We start from the raw sequence: 23,119 nt of genomic DNA on the forward strand, positions 1-23,119 counted from the left end.
ACCAACTAGTTCTTCTGGTCTCAGGATGATGTAGGTCTCTGGTTCATGTGGCCCTTTCTGTCTCTTGGGCTCTTAGTTGTCGTGTGACCTTGGTGTTCTTCATTTTCCTTTGCTCCAGGTGGGTTGAGACCAATCGATGCATCTTAGATGGCTGCTTGTTAGCATTTAAGACCCCAGACGCCACATTTCAAAGTGGGATGCAGAATGTTTTCATAATAGAATTATTTTGCCAGTTGACTTAGAAGTCCCCTCAAACCATGTTCCCCAGACCCCCGCCCTTGCTCCGCTGACCTCTGAAGCATTCATTTTACCCGGAAACTTCTTTGCTTTTGGTCCAGTCCAATTGAGCTGACCTTCAATGTATTGTCTTTCCCTTCACCTAAAGCAGTTCTTATCTACTGATTAATCAATAAAAAACCTTCTCCCTCCCTCCCTCCCTCCCTCTCTCCCCCCTTCGTAACCACAAAAGTATGTGTTCTCAGTTTTTACTATTTCTCAAGATCTTATAATAGTGGTCTTATACAATATTTGTCCTTTTGCCTCTGGCTAATTTCGCTCAGCATAATGCCTTTCAGGTTCCTCCATGTTATGAAATGTTTCACAGATTCGTCACTGTTCTTTATCGATGCGTAGTATTCCATTGTGTGAATATACCACAATTTATTTACCCATTCATCCGTTGATGGACACCTTGGTTGCTTCCAGCTTTTTGCTTTTGTAAACAGAGCTGCAATAAACATGGGTGTGCATATATCTGTTTGTGTGAAGGCTCTTGTATCTCTAGGGTATATTCCGAGGAGTGGGATTTCTGGGTTGTATGGTAGTTCTATTTCTAACTGTTTAAGATAACGCCAGATAGATTTCCAAAGTGGTTGTACCATTTTACATTCCCACCAGCAGTGTATGAGAGTTCCAATCTCTCCGCAGCCTCTCCAACATTTATTATTTTGTGTTTTTTGGATTAATGCCAGCCTTGTTGGTGTGAGATGGAATCTCATTGTAGTTTTAATTTGCATTTCTCTAATGGCTAATGATCGAGAGCATTTTCTCATGTATCTGTTGGCTGCTTGAATATCTCCTTTAGTGAAGTGTGTGTTCATATCCTTTGCCTACTTCTTGATTGGGTTATTTGTCTTTTTGTGGTTGAGTTTTGACAGAATCATGTAGATTTTAGAGATCAGGCGCTGGTCTGAGATGTCATAGCTGAAATTTCTTTCCCAGACTGTAGGTGGTCTTTTTACTCTTTTGGTGAAGTCTTTAGATGAGCATAGGTGTTTGATTTTTAGGAGCTCCCAGTTATCGGGTTTCTCTTCATCATTTTTGGCAATATTTTGTATTCTGTTTATGCCTTGTATTAGGGCTCCTAGGGTTGTCCCTATTTTTTCTTCCATGATCTTTATCATTTTAGTCTTTATGTTTAGGTCTTTGATCCACTTGGAGTTAGTTTTTGTGCATGGTGTGAGGTATGGGTCCTGTTTCATTTTTTTGCAAATGGATATCCAGTTATGCCAGCACCATTTGTTAAAAAGACTATCTTTTCCCCAATTAACTGACACTGGGCCTTTGTCAAATATCAGCTGCTCATACGTGGATGGATTTATATCTGGGTTCTCAATTCTGTTCCATTGGTCTATGTGCCTGTTGTTGTACCAGTACCAGGCTGTTTTGACTACTGTGGCTGTATAATAGGTTCTGAAATCAGGTAGAGTGAGGCCTCCCACTTTCTTCTTCTTTTGTAGTAATGCTTTGCTTATCCGGGGGTTCTTTCCCTTCCATATGAAATTGGTGATTTGTTTCTCTATCCCCTTAAAATATGACATTGGTATTTGGATCGGAAGTGCGTTATATGTATAGATGGCTTTTGATAGAATAGACATTTTTACTATGTTAAGTCTTCCTATCCATGAGCAGGGTATGTTTTTCCACTTAAGTATGTCCTTTTGAATTTCTTGTAGTAGAGCTTTGTAGTTTTCTTTGTATAGGTCTTTTACATCCTTGGTAAGATTTATTCCTAAGTATTTTATCTTCTTGGGGGCTACTGTGAATGGTATTGATTTGGTTATTTCCTCTTTGGTGTTCTTTTTGTTGATGTAGAGGAATCCAAGTGATTTTTGTATGTTTATTTTATAACCTGAGACTCTGCCAAACTCTTCTATTAGTTTCAGTAGTTTTCTGCAGGATTCCTTAGGGTTTTCTGTGTATAAGATCATGTCATCTGCAAATAGTGATAACTTTACTTCCTCCTTGCCAATCCGGATGCCCTTTATTTCTTTGTCTAGCCTAATTGCCCAGCCTAGGACTTCAAGCAGGATGTTGAATAAGAGCGGTGATAAAGGGCATCCTTGTCTGGTTCCCGTTCTCAAGGGAAATGCTTTCAGGCTCTCTCCATTTAGAGTGATATTGGCTGTTGGCTTTGCATAGATGCCCTTTATTATGTTGAGGAATTTTCCTTCAATTCCTATTTTGGTAAGAGTTTTTATCATAAATTGGTGTTGGACTTTGTCAAATGCCTTTTCTGCATCAATTGATAAGATCATCTGGTTTTTATCTTTTGTTTTATTTATGTGATGGATTACATTAATGGTTTTTCTGATATTAAACCATCCTTGCATACCTGGTATAAATCCCACTTGATCATGGTGAATTATTTTTTTGATATGTTGTTGGATTCTGTTGGCTAGAATTTTGTTGAGGATTTTTGCATCTATGTTCATGAGGGATATAGGTCTATAATTTTCTTTTTTTGTAATGTCTTTACCTGGTTTTGGTATCAGGGCGATGGTGGCTTTATAGAATGAGTTGGGTAGTATTCCGTCATTTTCTATGCTTTGAAATACCTTTAGTAGTAGTGGTGTTAACTCTTCTCTGAAAGTTTGGTAGAACTCTGCAGTGAAGCCGTCCAGGCCAGGGCTTTTTTTCGTTGGAAGTTTTTTGATTACCGTTTCAATCTCTTTTTTTGTTAAGGGTCTATTTAGTTGTTCTACTTCTGAATGTGTTAGTTTAGGTAGGTAGTGTTTTTCCAGGAATTCATCCATTTCTTCTAGGTTTTCAAATTTGTTAGAGTACAATTTTTCATAGCAATCTGAAATGATTCTTTTAATTTCATTTGGTTCTGTTGTGATGTGGTCCTTCTCGTTTCTTATTCGGGTTATTTGTTTCCTTTACTGTATTTCTTTAGTCAGTCTGGCCAATGGTTTATCAATTTTTTAAATTTTTTCAAAGAACCAGCTTTTGGCTTTGTTAATTCTTTCAATTGTTTTTCTGTTCTCTAATTCATTTAGTTCAGCTCTAATTTTTATTATTTGTTTTCTTCTGGTGCCTGATGGATTCTTTTGTTGCTCACTTTCTATTTGTTCAGGTTGTAGGGACAGTTCTCTGCTTTTGGCTCTTCTTTTTGTATGTGTGCATTTATCGATATAAATCGGCCTCTGAGCACTGCTTTTGGTGTGTCCCAGAGGTTTTGATAGGAAGTATTTTCATTCTCGTTGCATTCTATGAATTTCCTTATTCCCTCCTTGATGTCTTCTATAACCCAGTCTTTTTTCAGGAGGGTATTGTTTATTTTCCAAGTATTTGATTTCTTTTCCCTAGTTTTTCTGTTATTGATTTCTAGTTTTATTGCCTTGTGGTCTGAGAAGATGCTTTGTAATATTTCGATGTTTTGGACTCTGCAAAGGTTTGTTTTATGACCTAATATGTGGTCTATTCTAGAGAATGTTCCATGTGCACTAGAAAAAAAAGTATACTTTGCAGCAGTCAGGTGGAGAGTTCTGTATAAGTCAATGAGGTCAAGTTAGTTGATTGTTGTAAGTAGGTCTTCCGTGTCTCTATTGAGCTTCTTACTGGATGTCCTGTCCTTCTCCGGAAGTGGTGTGTTGAAGTCTCCTACTATAATTGTGGAGGTGTCTATCTCACTTTTCAATTCTGTTAAAATTTGATTTATGTATCTTGCAGCCCTGTCATTGGGTGCATAAATATTTAATATGGTTATGTCTTCCTGATCAATTGTCCCTTTTATCATTATGTAGTGTCCTTCTTTATCCTTTGTGGTGGATTTAAGTCTAAAGTCTATTTTGTCGGAAATTAATATTGCTACTCCTGTTCTTTTTTGCTTATTGTTTGCTTGATATATTTTTTCCATCCTTTGAGTTTTAGTTTGTTTGTGTCTCTAAGTCTAAGGTGTGTCTCTTGTAGGCAGCATATAGATGGATCGTGTTTCTTTATCCAGTCCGTGACTCTCTGTCTCTTTATTGGTGCATTTAGTCCATTTACATTCAGCGTAATTATAGATAAATTAGTTTTTAGTGCTGTCATTTTGATGTCTTTTCATGTGTGTTGTTGGCAATTTCATTTTTCCACATACTTTTTTGTGCTGAGACGTTTTCCTTAGTAAATTGTGAGATCCTCATTTTCATAGTGTTTGACTTTATGTTAGTTGAGTCGTTATGTTTTTCGTGGCTTTTATCTTGAGTTACGGAGTTGTTATACCTTTTTGTGGTTACCTTATTATTTACCCCTATTTTTCTAAGTAAAAACCTAACTTGTATCGTTTTATATCGCCTTGTATCACTCTCCATATGGTAGTTCAATGCCTCCTGTATTTAGTCCCTCTTTTTGATTATTGTGATCTTTTACCTATTGACTGCCATGATTCCCTGTTATGTGTATTATTTATTTATTTATTTTTTAAATTAATCTTAATTTGTTTGTTTTTGTGATTTCCCTATTTGAGTTGATATCAGGAAGTATTGTTTTGTGACCTTGTGTTGTGCTGGTATCTGATATTATTGGTTTTCTGACCAAACAATATCCTTTAGTATTTCTTGTAGCTTTGGTTTGGTTTTTGCAAATTGTCTAAACTTGTGTTCATCTGTAAATATCTTAATTTCGCCTTCATATTTCAGAGAGAGTTTTGCTGGATATATGATCGTTGGCTGGCAGTTTTTCTCCTTCAGTGCTCTGTTTATGTCGTCCCATTCCCTTCTTGCCTGCATGGTTTCTGCTGAGTAGGCTGAACTCATTCTTATTGATTCTCCCTTGAAGGAAACCTTTCTTTTCTCCCTGGCTGCTTTTAAAATTTTCTGTTTATCTTTGGTTTTGGCAAGTTTGATGATAATATGTCCTGGTGTTTTTCTTTTTGGACCAATCTTAAATGGGGTTCGATGAGCATCTTGGATAGATATCCTTTCGTCTTTCATGATGTCAGGGAAGTTTTGTGTCAGGAGTTCTTCAACTATTTTCTCTGTGTTTTCTGTCCCCCCTCCCTGTCCTGGGACTCCAATCACACGCATGTTATCCTTCTTGATAGAGTCCCACATGATTCTTAGGGTTTCTTCATTTTTTTAAATTCTTTTATCTGATTTTTTTTCAGCTATGTTGGTGTTGATTCCCTGGTCCTCCAGATGTCCCAGTCTGCATTCTAATTGCTCGAGTCTGCTCCTCTGACTTCCTATTGCGTTGTCTAATTCTGTAATTGTATTGTTAATCTTTTGGATTTCTACATGCTGTCTCTCTATGGATTCTTGCAACTTATTAATTTTTCCACTACGTTCTTGAATAATCTTTTTGAGTTCTTCAACAGTTTTATCAGTGTGTTCCTTGGCTTTTTCTGCAGTTTGCCTTATTTCGTTTGTGATGTCTTGAAGCATTCTGTAAATTAGTTTTTTATATTCTGTATCTGATAATTCCAGGATTGTATCTTCATTTGGGAAAGATTTTGATTCTTTTGTTTGGGGGGTTGTAGAAGCTGTCATGGTCTGCTTCTTTATGTGGTTTGATATGGACTGCTGTCTCTGAGCCATCACTGGGAAACTAGTTTTTCCAGAAAATCCGCTGACTGGTACGCTGGCTCCAGGCTCTGAAAACAATCGCTGCTTCCCCGTATTTGTTCGTTCTCCGTCTCTGAACCTGTGTTTGTTGTTCAGGGTTCGTAGATTATTATGTATGTGATCGATTCACTTGTTTTTCCGAGTCTTTGTTGCAAGAGGGATCCGAGGTAGCGTCTACCTAGTCCGCCATCTTGGCCCCCCACAGTTTATTTTTAAGTCCATCTCTCTTCTTTCACACTTTACCTTAAGCAGCAAGGAGAAACCATGGGCCCCTTTAAGATCTTGCTTAGAAATCTCATCAGCCAGAAGCACATTTAACATCCAAAATTCTATCAACAGTCTCTTCAAAACAATCTAGGCTTTTACTTTTAGGCACCTTAAAACTCTTCTAGCCTCTACGCATTACCCAGTTCCAAAACCGCTTCCACATTTTAGGTATCTGTTAGAACAGCACTCTACTCTTCTGGTACCTGTCTGAGTTATCTAGTGCTGCTATAACAGAAATACTCCAAGTGGATGGCTTTGACAAACAAATTTATTCTCTCACAATCTTGTTGTTGTTGTTAGGTGCCCTCCAGTCAGTACCAACTCACAGTGACCCTATGCACAACACAAGGAAACACTGTCCACTCCTGTGCCATTCTCACAATTGTTGCTAGGCTCGAACCCATTGTTGCAGCCACTGTGTCAGGCTGTCCTGTTCAGGGTCCTTTTCTTTTTTGGTGACTCTCTACTTTACCAAGCATGATGTCCTTCTCCAGGGACTGATACCTCCTGATAACATGTCCAAAGTATGTAAGATGCAGTCTCACCACCCTTGCTTCTAGGGAGCATTCTGGTTGTACTTCTTCCAAGACAGATTTGCCTGTTCTTTTGGCTGCACCGAAACCTGCTGCTGTTGAGTCGATTCTGACTCAACGACCCTATAGGACAGAGTGGAACTGGTCCATGGTATATATTCAGTATTCTTCACCAACACCACAATTCAAAAGTAGGAATTCTTCTTTGGTATTCCTTATTCATTGTCCAGCTTTCACATGCATATGATGTGATTGAAAACACCATGGCTTGGATCAGGCGCACCTTAGTCCTCAAGGTGACATCCTTGCCTTTCAACACTTTATAAAGAGATCTTTTGCAGCTCATTTGTTCAATGCAATGTGACTTTTGATTTCTTGACTGCTGTTTCCATGGGTGTTGATTGTGGATCCAAGTAAAATGAAATCTTGATAACCTCAGTCTCCAGTCCGTTTACCATGATGTTGCTTATCGGCCCAGCCATGAGGATTATTGTTTTCTTTATGTCGAGGTGTCATACATGCTGAAGGCTGTGGTCTTAGATCATCATTAGTAAGTGCTTCAAGTCCTCTTCACTTTTAGCGAGCAAGGTTGTGTCATCTGCATAATGCAGGTTGTTATTGAGTCTTCCTCTAATCCTGATGCCCTGTTGTTTTAGTCATCTATTGCTGCTGTAACAGGAATACCACAAGTGGATGGGTTTAACAAAGAGAAATTTATTTCTTCACGGTAAAGCAGGCTGAAATTCCAAATTTGGGGCATTGGCTCCAGGGGAAGGCTCTCTTTCTCTGTCGACCTTCTTATCAATCTTTCCCTGGACTAGGAGTTTTTCTGTGCAGGGACCCTAGGTCCAAAGGACACACACTGCTCCTGGTGCTGCATTCTTGGTGGTATGAGGTCCCTGATTCTTTGCTTGCTTCCCTTTCCTTTTTTAACTCTTGAGAGATAAAAGGCGGTGCAGGCCATACCCCAGGGAAACTCCCTTTACATTGGATCAGGAACATGACCTGGGTAAGGGTGTTATAATCCCATCCTAATCCTCTTTAACATAAAATTACAGTCACAAAATGCAGGACAACCCTAATCCTCTTTAATATAAAATTACAATCACAAAATGGAGGACAACCGCACAATACTGGGAATCATGGCCTAACCAAATTGATACACAAATTTTTGGGGGGACATAATTCAATCCATGACACTTGTTCTTCTTCATATAGTCCAGTTTCTCAGATTATCTCCTCAGCATACACATTGAATAGGTGAAAGAATACAACTTTGACTCACACCTTTTCCTGATTAAACCACACAGTATCCCCTCGTTCTGTTTGAATGACTGCATCTTGATCCATGTACAGGTTCCTCTGAGCACAATTAAATGTTTCAGAATTCCTGTCCTCACATTTTTTTCTGTAATTTGTTATGATCCACACAGTCGAATGCCTTAGCATAGTCAGTAAACACAGGTAAACATCTTTCTGGTATTCTCCGCTTTCAGCCAAGGTCCATCTTACATCAGCAATGGTATACCTGGTTCCACATCCTCTTCTGAATCCAGCTTGAATTTCTGGCAGTTCCCTGTTGATATACTGCTACAGCCACTTTTGAATGATCTTCAGCAAAATTTTGCTTACATGTGATCTTAATGATATTGTTCAATAATTTTTGCATTCAGTTGGATCACCTTTCTCAGGAATAGGCATAAATATGGATCTCTTCCAGTCAGTTGGCCAGGTAGCTTTCTTCCAAATTTCTTGGCATAGACGAGTGAGCACTTCCAGCTCTGCATCCGTTTGTTGAAACATCTCAGTTGATATTCTGTCAATTCCTGCAGCTTTGCTTTTCACCAATGCCTTCAGTGCAGCTTGGACTTTTCCCTTGAGTACTATCGGTTTTTGATCATGTGTTACCTACTGAAATGGTTGAATGTCGAACATTTCTTTTTGGTATAGTGACTTTGTGTATTCCTTCCATCTTCTTTTGATGCTTCCTGTGTTGTTTAATATTTTCCCTGTAGAATTCTTCAGTATTGCAACTTGAGGCTTAAATTTTTTCTTCAGTTCTTTCATCTTGAGAAACACCAAGCGTGTTCTTCCCTTTTGGTTTTCTGTCGCCAGGTCTTTGCACATGTAATCATAATACTTTACTTTGTCTTCTTGAGCCACCCTTTGAAATCTTCTGTTCAGTTCTTTTACTTCACCATTTTTTCTTTTTGCTTTAGCTACTCGACATTCAGAGCAAGTTTCAGAGTCTCTTCTGACATGCATTTATGTCTTTTCTTTCTCTCCTGTCTTTTTAATGACCTCTTGCTTTCTTCATGTATGATGTCCTTGATGCCATTCTATAACTAGTGTTCAACACATCAAATCTATCCTTGAGATGGTCTCCAAATTCAGGTGAGATGTACTCAGGGTCATACTTTAGCTCTCGTCGACTTGTTCTAATTTTCTTCAGTTTCAGCTTGAACTTTCGTATGAGTAATTGATGGTCTGTTCCACAGTCGGCCCTTGGCCTTGTTCTGACTGATGATATTGACCTTTCCCATCATCTGTTTCCACAGATTTAGTCGATTTGGTTCCTGTGTATTCGTGTATTCCATCTGTCGAGGTCCACATGTGTAGTTGCTGTTTATGTTGGTGAAAAAAGGTTTTTGCAGTTAAAAAGTGTTTAGTCTTAGAAAATTCAGTCATGCGATTTCTGGCATCATTTGTATCACCAAAGCCATACTTTCCAACCACCGATGCTATTTCATTGTTTCCAGCTTTTGCATTCCAATCACCAGTAATTATCAGTGCATCCTGATTGTATGTTTGATCAATTTCAGACTGGAGAAGTTAGTAAAAATCTTCAGTTTCTTCATCTTTGGCCTTAATGGTTGGTGAGTACATTTGAATAATAGTCGTATTAACTGGTCTTCCTTGTAGGCATATGAATATTATCCTATCACTGTGTCTTAGTCATCTAAAACCCACTGCTGTCGAGTCGATTCTGACTCATAGTGACCCTATAGGACAGAGTAGAACTGCCCGATAGACAAGGAGCGCCTGGCAGATTTGAACTGCCGCGACCTCTTGGTTAGGAGCCGTAGCACTTAACCACTATACCACCAGGGTTTCCTGAGTCATCTAGTGCTGCTGTAACAGAAATACCACAAGCAGATGGCGTTAACAAAGAGAAATTTATTTTCTCTCAGCCTAGTGGGTTATAAGTCCAAATTCAGGGCGTCGGCTCTGGAGGAAGGCCCTTATCCTCATTTTCCCCTGGCCGAGGAGCTTCTCAGGCATAGGGACCCCGTGTCCAGAGGACGTGCTCTGCTCCTGGTGCTGCTTTCTTGGTAGTATGAGGTCCCCAACCCTCTGCTTGCTTCCCTTTTCTTCTGTCTTTTGAGAAATAAAAGGTGGTACAGGCCACACCCCAGGGAAACTCCCTTTACCTTGAATCAGGGAGGTCGCCTGAGTAAGACTGGTGTTACAATCGCACCATAATCCTCTCAACATAAAATTACAGTCACAAAATGGAGGACAACCACACAATACTGGGAATCATGGCCTAACCAAGTTGATACACATATTTTTGGGGGGACATAATTCAATCCGTGACACATTAACAGCGTTGTACTTCAAGATAGATCTTGAAATGTTCTTTTTGATGATGAATACAACACCATTCCTCTTCCTGGCATAGTAGACCATAGGATTGTCTGATACAAAATGGCAATACCAGTCCATTTCCGCTCAATAATGCCTAAGATATTGATGTTTATGCATTTCATTTCTTTTTTGACGATTTCCAGTTTTGCTAGATTCATACTTTGTACATTCCAGGTTCTGATCATTAACGGATGTTTGCAGTTATTTCCTCTCATTTTGAATCGTGGCTTATCAGCAAATGAAGTTTAGGAGGCTAAAAGCCCAAATTCGGGGGGCCAGCTCTAGGGGAAGGTCCGTGCCTCTTTTCAACATCTGTGGACCCAGTGTTTCGTTGGGAGAGCTCTAGATGTCTTTGCATGTCTTCCCTGGGGCTTAGGAGGTTTTCACCAAAGGCAACCTGGTCCAGAGGACACAGTCCGCTCCAGGCACATCTTTCTTGGTGGTTGTCAGGTCTCTGCTCTCTGGTCGCTTCTCTCTCCTTTTATCTCTTGTAAGATAAAAGGTGTGACTCAAGCAGGGGTGGTGCACCCCACCCTAATTCTCAATAACATACGCTAATCAAACCTTATTAACGTAATGGACAACTCACTCCGAAGTGGGATCATAACCACAGGCATAGAGGCTGAGATTTACAACACATAATTTTATCAGATCACAAAATGGAGGATCCCAGCCACGTTGACACATATTTTTGGGGAACACAGTTCAATCCATGACAGCCTGTGTATTTATCTTTTGGGGAGAACGTTACCTCAGTAGGGGCTCTGCTCAATGTCACCTGCTGAACCTTTCTTCTTCACTGTTGATTTGAGCTCAGCTCTGAAGCATTCTCTCAATGAGATGAGACATTTTGGGGAATTCTTGTGTATTCCTCATGAAGATAGATCCAAAATGATAGAAGTGTGTTCGCTGTCCCAGTTAATAATGTGGGCGCATGGGAAACAGCAGCACTGAGTACCTTTCTTTTCTTAGTCATTGTCTCTACCTGGAGAGGATGTATTTAGCTAGAGGGTCAGATAGACAATACTTGTCTACAGTGTTTTGCTGTGTAAGTTATTATGATAGTCTTTAAGCTTGGAGCTTTAGATTAAGTTATTACTCCCCTATCCCCTGTTATTTTTTTGGAGGGGAGTGGATTAAGGGACTTAAATGGAGGAAAGGTGTTTCTGTTGGGCATCCATTTTGTGTATTTGTGGGCATGGCCTCTGCCTTCATGGAGCGTATAAATGATCGATCAAATAAACACCTAGGTACAAACTTTAAAGTCTACTATGAAAGAAGAGACTCTTCCATGAGAGAGACCCACAGGAGTTCCTAAAAGGATTTGGGGCCCAGAAAAGGCCTCTCTGAGTATGAGTAGCAGCTAGTATGGTGGGGCAAAAGAAGTTCAGATAGAAGGAAGCACATGTGCAAAGCCCCCACAGTGGGAGAGCTACTGGTGTATTGAAGGAAGGGAGAGAAGGCCCTTGAGGCAGGAGGGCATGGGCTGGGGCGGGGGGGTTGGATGGAGGCAGAATCAGGGTCTGAGCATACATCCCTGTCTTAGTTATCTAATGCTGTTATTTCTGAAACCCTGCAAATGGGTGGCTTTAACAAACAAATTTATTTTCTCACAGTTTAGGAGGCTAGAAGTCTGAATTCGGGGTGCTGGCTCTAGGCGAAGGCTTTCTCTCTGTCATCTTTAGAGGAAGATCCTCGTCTCTTTGAGCTTCTGCTCCTGCGGATCTTCATGTGGCTTGACATATGCCTTCCCCCATCTCTGCTTGCTTGTTTAATTTCTTTTATATCTCAAAAAAGATGGACTCAAGAGACACCCTAGTCCTGCCTCATTAGCATAATAAGCATAACCTAATCCTCATTGACATAACCTGATCCTGCCTCATTAAAATAAATAAATACCAATCCACAAATGGAATTATAACCACAGACAGAGGTTAGGGTTTACAAACACATACATTGAGGAGACCCAATTCTGTCTGTAACAGTCCCCTTGAATGCTGTGGTGAGGACTGTGCATTTTATTTTTCTTGCCATGGGAGAGCGTTGAAGAATTTGAGCATGGGCATGGCCTGACATGCCTCAAGTTGGTGAGATCCACACTGGCGCCATCTACAGAATACAATGCAGGGGTGCAGATGGACCATTTAGGAGGCCATTGCAGGATTCTAGGGGGTGTCAGTGGTGTTTGAACCAGGGAGGTAGGTGTAGAGATGGATAGAAGTGGAGTGATTTTTGGAGCGCTTTTGGAGGTAGAATCTAATATTGCTGATAGATTAGAGGGTAAGGGAAAGGGGAGAATCCAAGATTACTCTCCAGTCTCTAGCATGAGAAGCTGGGTGGATTTTTGGAGATGGGGAAGGGTAGAGGGGAAGCAGATTTGATATCTTTGACCACTCTTCCAATGGGAGCCCTCGTGGACATAGGTTATTTTTAGGGACAGGTGAGTGTGGTGGTGGTATGTGTCAAACAGCCAGAACTGTGCTAGGCACACAGTTAAGAGTTTAGCCTGTGTGGCCTTTCTTCCCCGTTTCCTCAGCAATGGGTTTGTTTGTGTTCTGCATGGCTCATGCCAGACGGAATGGCCGCCCTACTTTGAACAGCTAGCCTGTCTGTAGGTGGGCATGTGTGCCCTGACAGGTGCAGTCTTAGAGCCTGCTGCCAGAAAGCCTTTGTGGTAGCATTTTCAGGCCTGGCCAGGAAACTTTGAAATTACTGACGTGCCAACTGGACCACTTACTACTTGGCCCCTACAGCATGGTGTCCCAGCACTGATCCTAACCCTGAAGGGTCTCTTGTCCTGGAAGTATGAACCACTGCTTATTGTTCACGGTTCCTTTTGTTAGTGTAAACCAACCAAAAAAACCTGTTGCCACTGAGTTGATTCCAACTCATAGCGACCCTATAGGACAGAGTAGAGCTGCCCCATAGAGTTTCCAAGGAGTGCCTGATGGATTTGAACTGCTGACCTTTTGGTGCTAAGTACGTAAGGGAACTGAATGAAGCAGCCAGGTAGAAGAAAACTCATAGAATCCTCTTCATCTCTCTTTAATTTCTGACCTTTGAAAACTAAGTATAGGTACTTTATCTACTATAAGAAATTCTTTCAGTACAAAGACAGTGAGAGTGAAGAAAATCCCCTCAGTGCTGTGGAGACAGTAAGGAGTGGTGGAGACTGTGGCAAAACAGGGATTTTATATGGCCTAAAGTAGCTGTTATAAACATTTTTTTCAAGTTGGACATTTGTATTTTCTTTAAATGTGAAATTTCCCTATTTAAAAATGCTGGCTGACATTTTCTAGGACAATACTATGGTAAACAAAACACGTCTGCTGACCAGATGCAGTTTGTGGGCTGCCATTGTACAACCTCTGACTCGTGGGGTTGGCTGTATAATTAGCTGGATGTTCTTTTTAATCAGGTTGTTTTCCTTGTTTACTGTGAATGTAGGATATCATCATACATACCAGTTTCTTAGCCGGCTGAGTCCTATTCACCGCACATGCCTTCAATCTGAGAGTAGGGAGTGGAAGCCGGACCACACCCTCTGCTGTCAGGTACTTGCGTGTGTAGAGGCAGAGTTAACATAATTTAGGTAGAACCTATACTTTTTAAAGCTTTTGTTCATGTTTTTATGGATTTTTTTTCACACATTCCCATTATTAAAGTTTATCTTTTTCACCAGTTATCTAACAGTCTGTGTGACTTATGGACGCTCTGGCAGTGGCTTGTACATTTGTATTTGCTTTTCACATTAAAAAAAAAAACAACAAAAAAAAAAACATTGCCGTAGAGTCGACTCCAACTCATAGTGACCCTATAGGACAGGGTAGAACTGCCCCATATGGTTTCCAAGGAGTGCCTGGTGGATTCAAACTGCCAACCTTCTGGTTAACTTTTAACCATTATGCCGCCAGGGTTTCCTTGCTAGCGGGGGATATTTGCATCTCTCCCCACTCCACCCTTCATCTATGTGTCAGCATTCAAATGTCAACCATGGTCCCTTGGTCTGCTGTCTGGTATTTCAAGCTGAAGTGTGGAGCTTTATGGTTCTGTATTTCCCAGGAGCCTTTCGGTTTAAGTGAGGCTTTTTCGCCACGTTTCTGAAACTTAGCAATTGCCCGACACTCAGTAAATAAAATTTCAATGACTTGGAGTCAATTAGTGACAGGCTTATACAAGAAAGAAATGCCGCAATATTCATAACATTCTGGGATTCTGTGAGTAACAACTGAGACTTTGGTTTTGATTGAAAATATAAGCACTGACCTTTGGGCCATTCATTTTATTTTTGTTATTATGGTCACATATCAAAGGAAATATAAAGGCTCTCTCTTTTTGCTTTATGGCAAGGAAGTCCTTTAATTCCCTGTCATCACACCCCATAAAGGTGAATTATGCCCTCAATTTCTGAGGATGGTTAGAGCAAAGATTTTTCTCTTCTTTCTCCTCTAAAACTGTGAGCTGGCTGTAATTTTATTCCCAGAAGTTATGTGAATATTTTTTGAGCAACTTAATAGATACAGTTTATTTAGAGTAGGAAACTGTTAAGGTTAACAGAAAAATTTGAGGAGGCTTTGGGTACTTGGGAACACCCCACACTTACAGGTGATTTTCAAGCCTGGGCTTCCAAGTGGAAGAACCTGAGTATTTTTCCTTTGTTTTGTTAATTGAGTTCCATAGATCATTGGGACCTCTTAGAAAGGTCATAGGGTAAGCTGTGTTGCTGAGCTCTGCTTTCCTTGTAAACCAGCAGCCGGTGGCTTGGCGTCCGTCCTGCAGACAATAAGGAGGAGCTCCCCACTTTTTTTTTTTCCCCACTTCCAGGAGTTGCCATCTTGGTGTTTTTTATGGATGGCGCTGCCCATCCATTCACTGAAATCATTTCTTAGTGATCTTCAGAGCTGCTTTATTCTTCTGGTGGGAAGACAAGGAGAATATCATTGCCAGTCATTTCAGGGCTGGCTTACACCCGTGTCCAAAACAAGCACTGCTCATTGCTGTGGATTAAAGGGTCAGAGCGAAAAAGAAAGGAAGCTGTGAAGGGTTCAGTTCTGATCAGTCACCAACGCCAGACACAAAGTGGAAGGCATGGTTTTAGAACGGAGTTTATGTCTAAATAACTTGTCTCTAAAGTTTCTAGAGCTTTCAGCTCAGGGTAGCTGTATCTGCTATCTTCTGCCAACTGTAGTTTATGAAGAGGCTTCTGCTTTCTGACATTTACCAACTTTGTAAAATATTTTGTTACGCATTTAGACTTAATAGTTTATTTTTTTTAATTTTAGGGAGTTTAGCTCGACGGCAGTGGCGGTGGGTTAGACTTAATATGATTTTGGGTTTCTCAATTTTGGCACTATTCTTTGTTGAGGGACCATTCTGTATACTGTAGGATGTTTAGCAGCAGCCTCCTTCCCAGCTGTGACAACCAAAAATGTCTCCAGATGTTGCCAGACGTCCTCTGCAGAGGGAGTACCACTAAAACCAGTTGTCGTCAGGTTGATTCTGCCTCATGGCGACCCTGTGTGTTTCAGAGTAAAACTATTCTCCTTAGGGTTTTCAGGGTCTGTAATCTCCAGGGCTTTCTTCTGAGGTGACTCTGGGCAGGTTCGAACTGCCAACCTTTAGGTTAGTAGCTGAGTGCATTAGCCTTTTGTGGGATGTTGTTGTTGTTAGGTGATGTTGGGTCAATTTCAACTCGCAGAGACCCCATTTGACAGAGTGGAACTGCCCCATAGAATTTTCTTGGCTGTAATCTACAGAAGCAGATTGCCAGGTCTTTCTTCCTCAGAGTGACTGGGTGGCTTTGAACTGCCATCCTTTCAGTTAGCAGACAAGTGCTTAACCAGTTTGCGCCACCAGATCTCCATGTTTAAGGGATAAAACCCATTGCTGTCAAGTCAATTCCAACTCATAGCGACTATAGAACAGAGTAGAACTGCCCCATAGGATTTCTAAGGCTGTAAATCTTACGGAGGCAGATTGCCACATCTTTCTCCCACAGAGTGGCTGGTGGATTTGAACTGCCGACTTTTCGGTTAGCACCCAAGTGCTTAACCATTGGGCCACCAGGGCTACTTGTTTAGCATCTCTATAAGTCAGATTTGACTTGATGGCGTTTAAGGGCGTTTAGGGATAGTAGGGTCAAAATTTCCCCTGGCTGAGAGCCACTGATCTAATCCAGTCTGTTTTGGAGATGACAGAATAGAGGTCTAGTTGTATTAAGCAATATGTCCAAGGTCAAAAGTCATGTCAGATATGAGTTAAAAACAAGTTATCTAATTTGAGGGAACTTCTTATTAATTCAAAACCCATTATCTCTTGTTCTAAAAAATAGTTCTTATGACAAGTGGTCCCTGTTGATTCACAGCAATGGGTTTTGAATTTTTTTTTTTGATTCAGTCTAGCCATGACTAGCCAAATACAGCTGCTACTACTGTTAATCAAACTTGTGGCAAAGATATAAATTATTAATAGCACTTTGAGAGCTAAAACAAGTTATAAAGAATTGAAATTTTACTTTTACCACATTGATAAAAGTAAGCCAAATATATGAAATTATCTGACTTGGAGCTCTATCTTCTTACGACTTTATGTTCTTTTACCCACCTCACAGTTTCTATAAATTTTTCCTAATTGTAGGGAAAAACATATCTTATCCCATATACTTCTAATCCAAACCTCTATTGAAGAGGTGCCAGCACAAAAGCCTCGTGACAGAACTGATTTCCAGGTTTATATATCTAAGCGGAAGAGCCCTGGTGGGACAACAGTTAAGCACCCGGCTGCCAACTGAAAGGTTGGCGGTTCGAACGAACCCAGTGGCTTCACGGGACAAAAAGCCTGGCAATCTGCTTCCATAAAAATTATAGCCTGTAGAACCTTATGGGGCAATTCTACCCTGTCACATTGGGTTGCTGTGAGTTGAAAATTGACTCCAGGGCGCCTAACAAAAACATACATCTGAGTAATGGTACAGTTGCAATTAAGACTTGGCTTTCCTGAGTCCTGGAAACCCCAGTCGCGTAGTGGTTAAGTTCTACGGCTGCTAACCAAGAGGTCGGCAGTTCAAATCTGCTAGGCGTTCCTTGGAAACTCTATGGGGCAGTTCTACTCTGTCCTATAGGGTCCCTATGAGTCGGAATTGACTCGACGGCTTTGGGTTTTTCCTGAGTTTTTTAGACCAAGGTTTTTTCCTATTATGTCATGTTAACCCTTGTTTTCCTAACAAAGTTTTACAGTACAATTATGTTCAGTAGCCTGGTGAATTCTATTCTAGAATAGCAATGAATTATTTGTATGCTTGTCCAGTTGAGAATTATAAAACCAGTAATCTAAATATGTGCAAAGTAGGAGCACATTCATTCATTTATTCCCTAAATGTTTATTTAGTGCCACTTTGGCCAAAGGTTGTGCTAGGCCGTGAGAGTTCAGGGATAGGCGAATGAGCCCAACAGACACACAGATGCTGGCCCTGCCCTCAGGAAATATGCAACTAGGGACAGAAATTCAAATTTGAGGCTTCTTTGTATGCCATCTCAAAGATTCACTTGCTTCTTCCTATACTTACTCACTCGGCAGTATTTTTGAATACCTGTTCTGTGCCAGGCATTGGCACTAGGCGCTCAGCCCTCTTTGCCTGAGAAACACCCTTGTTGTTCCTCCTAAAGCTGGGGAGGGAACGGGCCTTTTGATTTCTCAGGCCCTCAGACTTCACAAGAGAGGCGTTAAGAATAGCAGTGCCCATGCTGGCAGGGGAGAGGATGTGCTTGCTAACTGTCAGTGAGAGTGAGGAGATCTTTGTCACGTCCATCTCCGACAGGCATCATCATTGTGTTCCACAGATGGCTCATCAGAAGCTGACTGCTGAGTGGGCTGCCCAAGGTCGCCCAGCAAGTCAGCACAGGGCTCCTGTCAGCTGGATCATGTAGCACTCCCTCTAGAGACCATGTGTGACAGCCAGAGGGAATGCCAAGGTTTTAATTAACCCCTTATAGGGAGGAGTGATGTCCTCCATGGCTTTGTTATTTCTGTATTCTTTATGTGGCTGCTGCTGACATATGGCATAGAAGAAGAAAGGTACATTTCACTTTTTGGAAATTGAAAAATCTCTGTCCTGAAAAAAAAAAAAAAAACTCTGTCCTCACCTTTGAGTGTTTTCAAATGAAGTTAATAAATTCATCAAAATATATATGCCTTTGTGGATGAGCATTAAAAAAAGTTGTTGGCATTTTCCCCAGCCTAATAAACTAAAAATGTCAGTTAAAACTAAAATAAAGAGCAATTACTTATAAATTATTTTGAGAGATGATTTAATTCACTCACCTTCTTTAAATTATCCTGAATTTTGTCCAATCTACTTCAAAGTTTTCAAAATGAAGATCCCCATACTTGAATAAATGTGCAGGCCTCTTTTATAGTCACTTCAGGATCAGATATTCCTGCAGGCAATAAGCATCTTTCTTCTGGGACAAAAAATGAGGAAACCTTTTAAAGACGGAACAGGGAGTTGAGCTTTTTATCTTTGTTTTCAATATTTTTTGCCAACACCATATTCAAATGCATCAGTTCTTCGGTTTTCCTTATTCATTGTCCAGCTTTCGCAGGCACATGAGGCAATTGAAAATAGCATGGCTTGGGTAATGCACACCTTAGTCTTCAAAGTGATATCTTTGCTTTTTAACTCTTCAAAGAGGTCTTTGCAGCAGATTTGCCCAAAGCAATACGTCCTTTGATTTCTTGATGGCTGCTTCTGTGGGTGTTGATTGTAGATCTAAGTAACGTGAAATTCTTGACAATTTCAGTCTTTTCTCTGTTTATCATGATGTTTCTTATTGGTTCAGTTGTGAAGATTTTTGTTTTCTTTATGTTGAGGGGAAACCCTGGTGGTGTAGTGCTTAAGTGCTACGGCTGCTAACCAAGAGGTCAGCAGTGCATATCTGCCAGGTGCTCCTTGGAAACTCTATGGGGCAGTTCTACTCTGTTCTGTAGGGTCGCTATGAGTCAGAATTGACTGGATGGCAGTGGGTTTGGTTTTGGTTTTGGTTACGTTGAGGTGTAATCCATACTGAAGGCTGTAGTCCTTGGTCTTCGTCAGTAAGTACCTTAGGTCCTCTTCACTTTCAGCAAGCAAGGTTGTATCATCTGGATATCACAGGTTTTTAATTAGTCTTCCTGTAATTCATGGAATATGCCATGGACAGAAGAACGAACAAATCTGTCTCGGAAGAAGTACAACCAGCATTTTCCTTAGAAGTGAGGATGGCGAGACTTTGTCTCAATTTGGACATGTTGTTATCGGGAGGGATCAATCCCTGGAGGAGGCCATCATGCTTGGTAAAGTAGAGGGTCAATGAAAAAGAAGAAGACCTTCAATGAGGTGGATTCACACAGTGACTGTAACCATGAGCTCAAACATAGCAACAATTATGAGGATGGCACAGGACTGGGAACCTTTTTGTTCTGCTTTATGTAAGGCTGCTATGAGTCAGAACAGACTTAACAACAACAACAACATCTTTGTTCTGTTCCCAGAGCTTGAACTTTCCCCTTCCCCTGTCAGACATAAATAAGAGCTTAAACGAATGGTTTGGGGTGCACCTGTCACCTGTACTCCTTTTTCACTTGTTCATTGAATCTAATGTAGAAGAAGCTATGGTAGAAGAATGTGAATGTTCATGGATTAGGAGTTTCAATTTTATCAGACTCTTTGATAGCATATATTCTGATACCCCCCTCCTGATCCTGAAATGAGATTAATAGGTAAATAAATTACTTATACATACTTCCAAAAAAGTTAGTATAATGCCCATATATAACAATAACCTTGTCTTGCTTACGCTGGACACATGACCAGGAAAGACCAGTCACTAGTAAAGTATATCATGTTTGATAAAGTTGAGGGTCAGCGAAAACAAGGGAAACCCTAGATGAGATGGATTGGCACAGTAGCCACAAAAGTGAGCTCAAACATACCTAAGCTCGTGAGGATGAAGCGGGATTAGGCGATGTTTCTTTCTGTTATACACAAGGTCTGCATGAGTCAGAGCTGACTTGACAGCAGCTAACAACAACATATAATAATGTGGAGAAACAGAAGAAAAACAATTTAAAATAATATGTGTTTCAAAATGGGCATAATTTGCTGTTAGCTGCTGTTGAGTCAGCCCCCAGCTCACAGTCACTCCGTACACAGTGGAACGAAATACTGCCTGGTCCTGCACCATTCCCATGATCAGTTTTAGATGGGACTGTTGTGAACCATAGGGTTTTCATTGGCTGATTTTCGGTAGTAGGTCGCCAGGCTTTTCTTTCTAGTCTTAGTCTGGCAGCTCCACTGTAACCTGTCCGGCATCATAGTAACGTACAAGCCTCCACTAACAGACGAGTAGTGGCTACATATGAGGTGCAATGGCTGGAAATCAGTCCTAGGTCTCCCACATGGAGGGCGAGAATTCTCCCACTAACCCACCAATACCCCCACATTTGGGCATAATAAACCGAGAAAATGAAATGAAGCACTTGGATACTTGTACCTACATGTAGTCTAACCATGAAAGTGACCAGAAAAAATGTGGATACAGGTGGTTCGTAGTAGGGAAAGAGACTTTGAGTAGCGTTGTGCTCAATGATACCATTTTCTGAATGGTGAGCAGTACTTGCTAAAGTTCTAAAAACAAAGTAAAACCTTTCCCTAGTTTAGAGTTGCATTTCTTGGAAAGACAGGAAATATTAAAACCATGTGAAAATATTTTTTGATTATATGTAAAAATACTTTTTTCTTTAAATTTTCTTCATTTTGTTGTTGAGAATATACACAGCAAAACATACACCAATTCAACAGTTTCTACATGTACAGTTTAGTGACATTGATTACATTCTTCGAGTTGTGCAACCAGTCTCACCTTCCTTTCTTTGTTGTTTCTCCCTCAGTAACACACTAACTACTCCCTAAGGCTCCTATCTGATCTTTCGAGTTGCTGTTGTCAGTTTGATCCCATATATAGGTAGACCTTGAAAGAGCACGATGCTCAAGGCAGACCTTTTTTACTTGTTAAACTAACCTGTTGCTCGGTTTAAAAATACTATTTGATTACTGTGTATGTAAAATAGATTTAGAGAAACATGAATAGGTTTTCCACATACCTGAATTTTAAATTGGATTTTCCAGTTGTGCAAGAAGCAGGGCAGTATTTTGTTGTGGAGGATGGTTCCACATGTTCTAAGGATTCTAGCATCTCTGGCCTTTTCCATTAAATGCCACTCAAGAAATCCCACACAGATTCTTTAAAAATTCCCCTGGTGGTGATATACTTCTCCCGTCTTTTCTCTCCCTGTCACTGTTGAGAACCACTGGTTTGGATAAATACATTTAAATAAATTCTGCTGATTTCTTGTGATGATGCAGTTGAAAGATTTGCTGAAGGTGAAAATTTGCTGAGGGGCAAATTACTTGTGTCCAGATTTTAGAATAATCAGTTATTCTTTCCTTTTAAAAATATTCTTTTATGTAAAATAACCTTTTATGAGAATTTTGATAATCCCAAAGCTATCACCTCAGTTCTTCTAAAACTAAAGCCTTATAATTCGAGTATCGTGGATAGTCGTTGGTTTCCTCAGTTACTAAGCATTGCTTGTACCAAGCGTTATTTGAATTTAACAGTTAAATTCCTGACGTGTGTACTTTGGTCAAACCTTGTGCTGTATGGCACCAGAGGTTGAGTGAGTTACCAGATTTTGTTTTGTCTTGATGTAAAATTGTCTGATGTAAATGGGCTGCCTTGTAGGTAGATTTCTACACAATAGAGAGAGGTGTTCAAGGTGAGACTTCTTGAATAGATGTTATATTTGATTTTTGTGTAAGTTGGGAGTTGAACTTGTTATTTAAGACAGTTATGTAATGTTATTATAGATGCTCATATTATTCTTAGAAGGGTAGAATAATTATTAGAATTGGAAGGAGACTTAGAGATTTTCTATTCTAAGTTTCTAGCCAAGATAGGAGTCATTTCTACAATATCCCTGACAGGTGGTAATAGAGATTATGCTTGGAACTTAAAAAATAGTTTGGCTAATGGGAACGTTGTTAGAATAAATGTATAACTCCCTAAGGTAATTATTTTGAAGCGATGAAAGTAATTTGAATATATAAATTCCGGAATTTTAATATTTAAAAAAAGTTCCATTTATACATTTTGCTATGGTAAAGAGCTTGGCTCCTAACCAAAAGGTCGGCAGTTCGAATTCACCAGCCCCTCCAAAACCTTAAGAGACGGTTCTACTCTGTCCAATAGGGTTGCTGTGAGTTGGAACTGACTTGATGGCAAGAGGCTACTATGCTGATAATGTTGTTGTGTGCCGTCAAGTCGATTCCTACTTATAGGGACCCTATACAGAGGACAGCTGCCCCATTGGGTTTCCTAGGCCCTAATCTTTATAGGAGTGAATTGCCAGATCTTTTCTCCCACGGAGCTGCTGTTGTGTTTGAACCTCCACCTTTTGGTAACCAGCTGAGTGCTTAACCATTGTACCACCAGGGCTCCTTTTATTCTGATAAGAGCTGTTATTGTGTGAAAAACACAACAGAAATTCATGCCTTATTGACCTAGGTTTGCTGTCATTGCAGCCATGGGCTTCTAGACTAGTTAGAGAGTTTCGTTTCTACTCCCATAATTCCAATGTAGCTTCTTACTGCCGAAGTTTGGGTTGAGGTTGAAGATGTGTCCCTTTTGCCCCGTGATAGCTCTGTGCTCTCTAGTTCTGGTGGTAGAGCAATTTCTGGGCTATCTTCTACCATACCCTTATGTGAGTGCACAGTTTTCTGTACCTTTCTGTTGCCTTTGTGCCAAA

The sequence above is a fragment of the Loxodonta africana genome, chromosome 11 (genome assembly GCF_030014295.1).
Source record: "Loxodonta africana isolate mLoxAfr1 chromosome 11, mLoxAfr1.hap2, whole genome shotgun sequence".
NCBI lineage: Eukaryota > Metazoa > Chordata > Mammalia > Proboscidea > Elephantidae > Loxodonta > Loxodonta africana.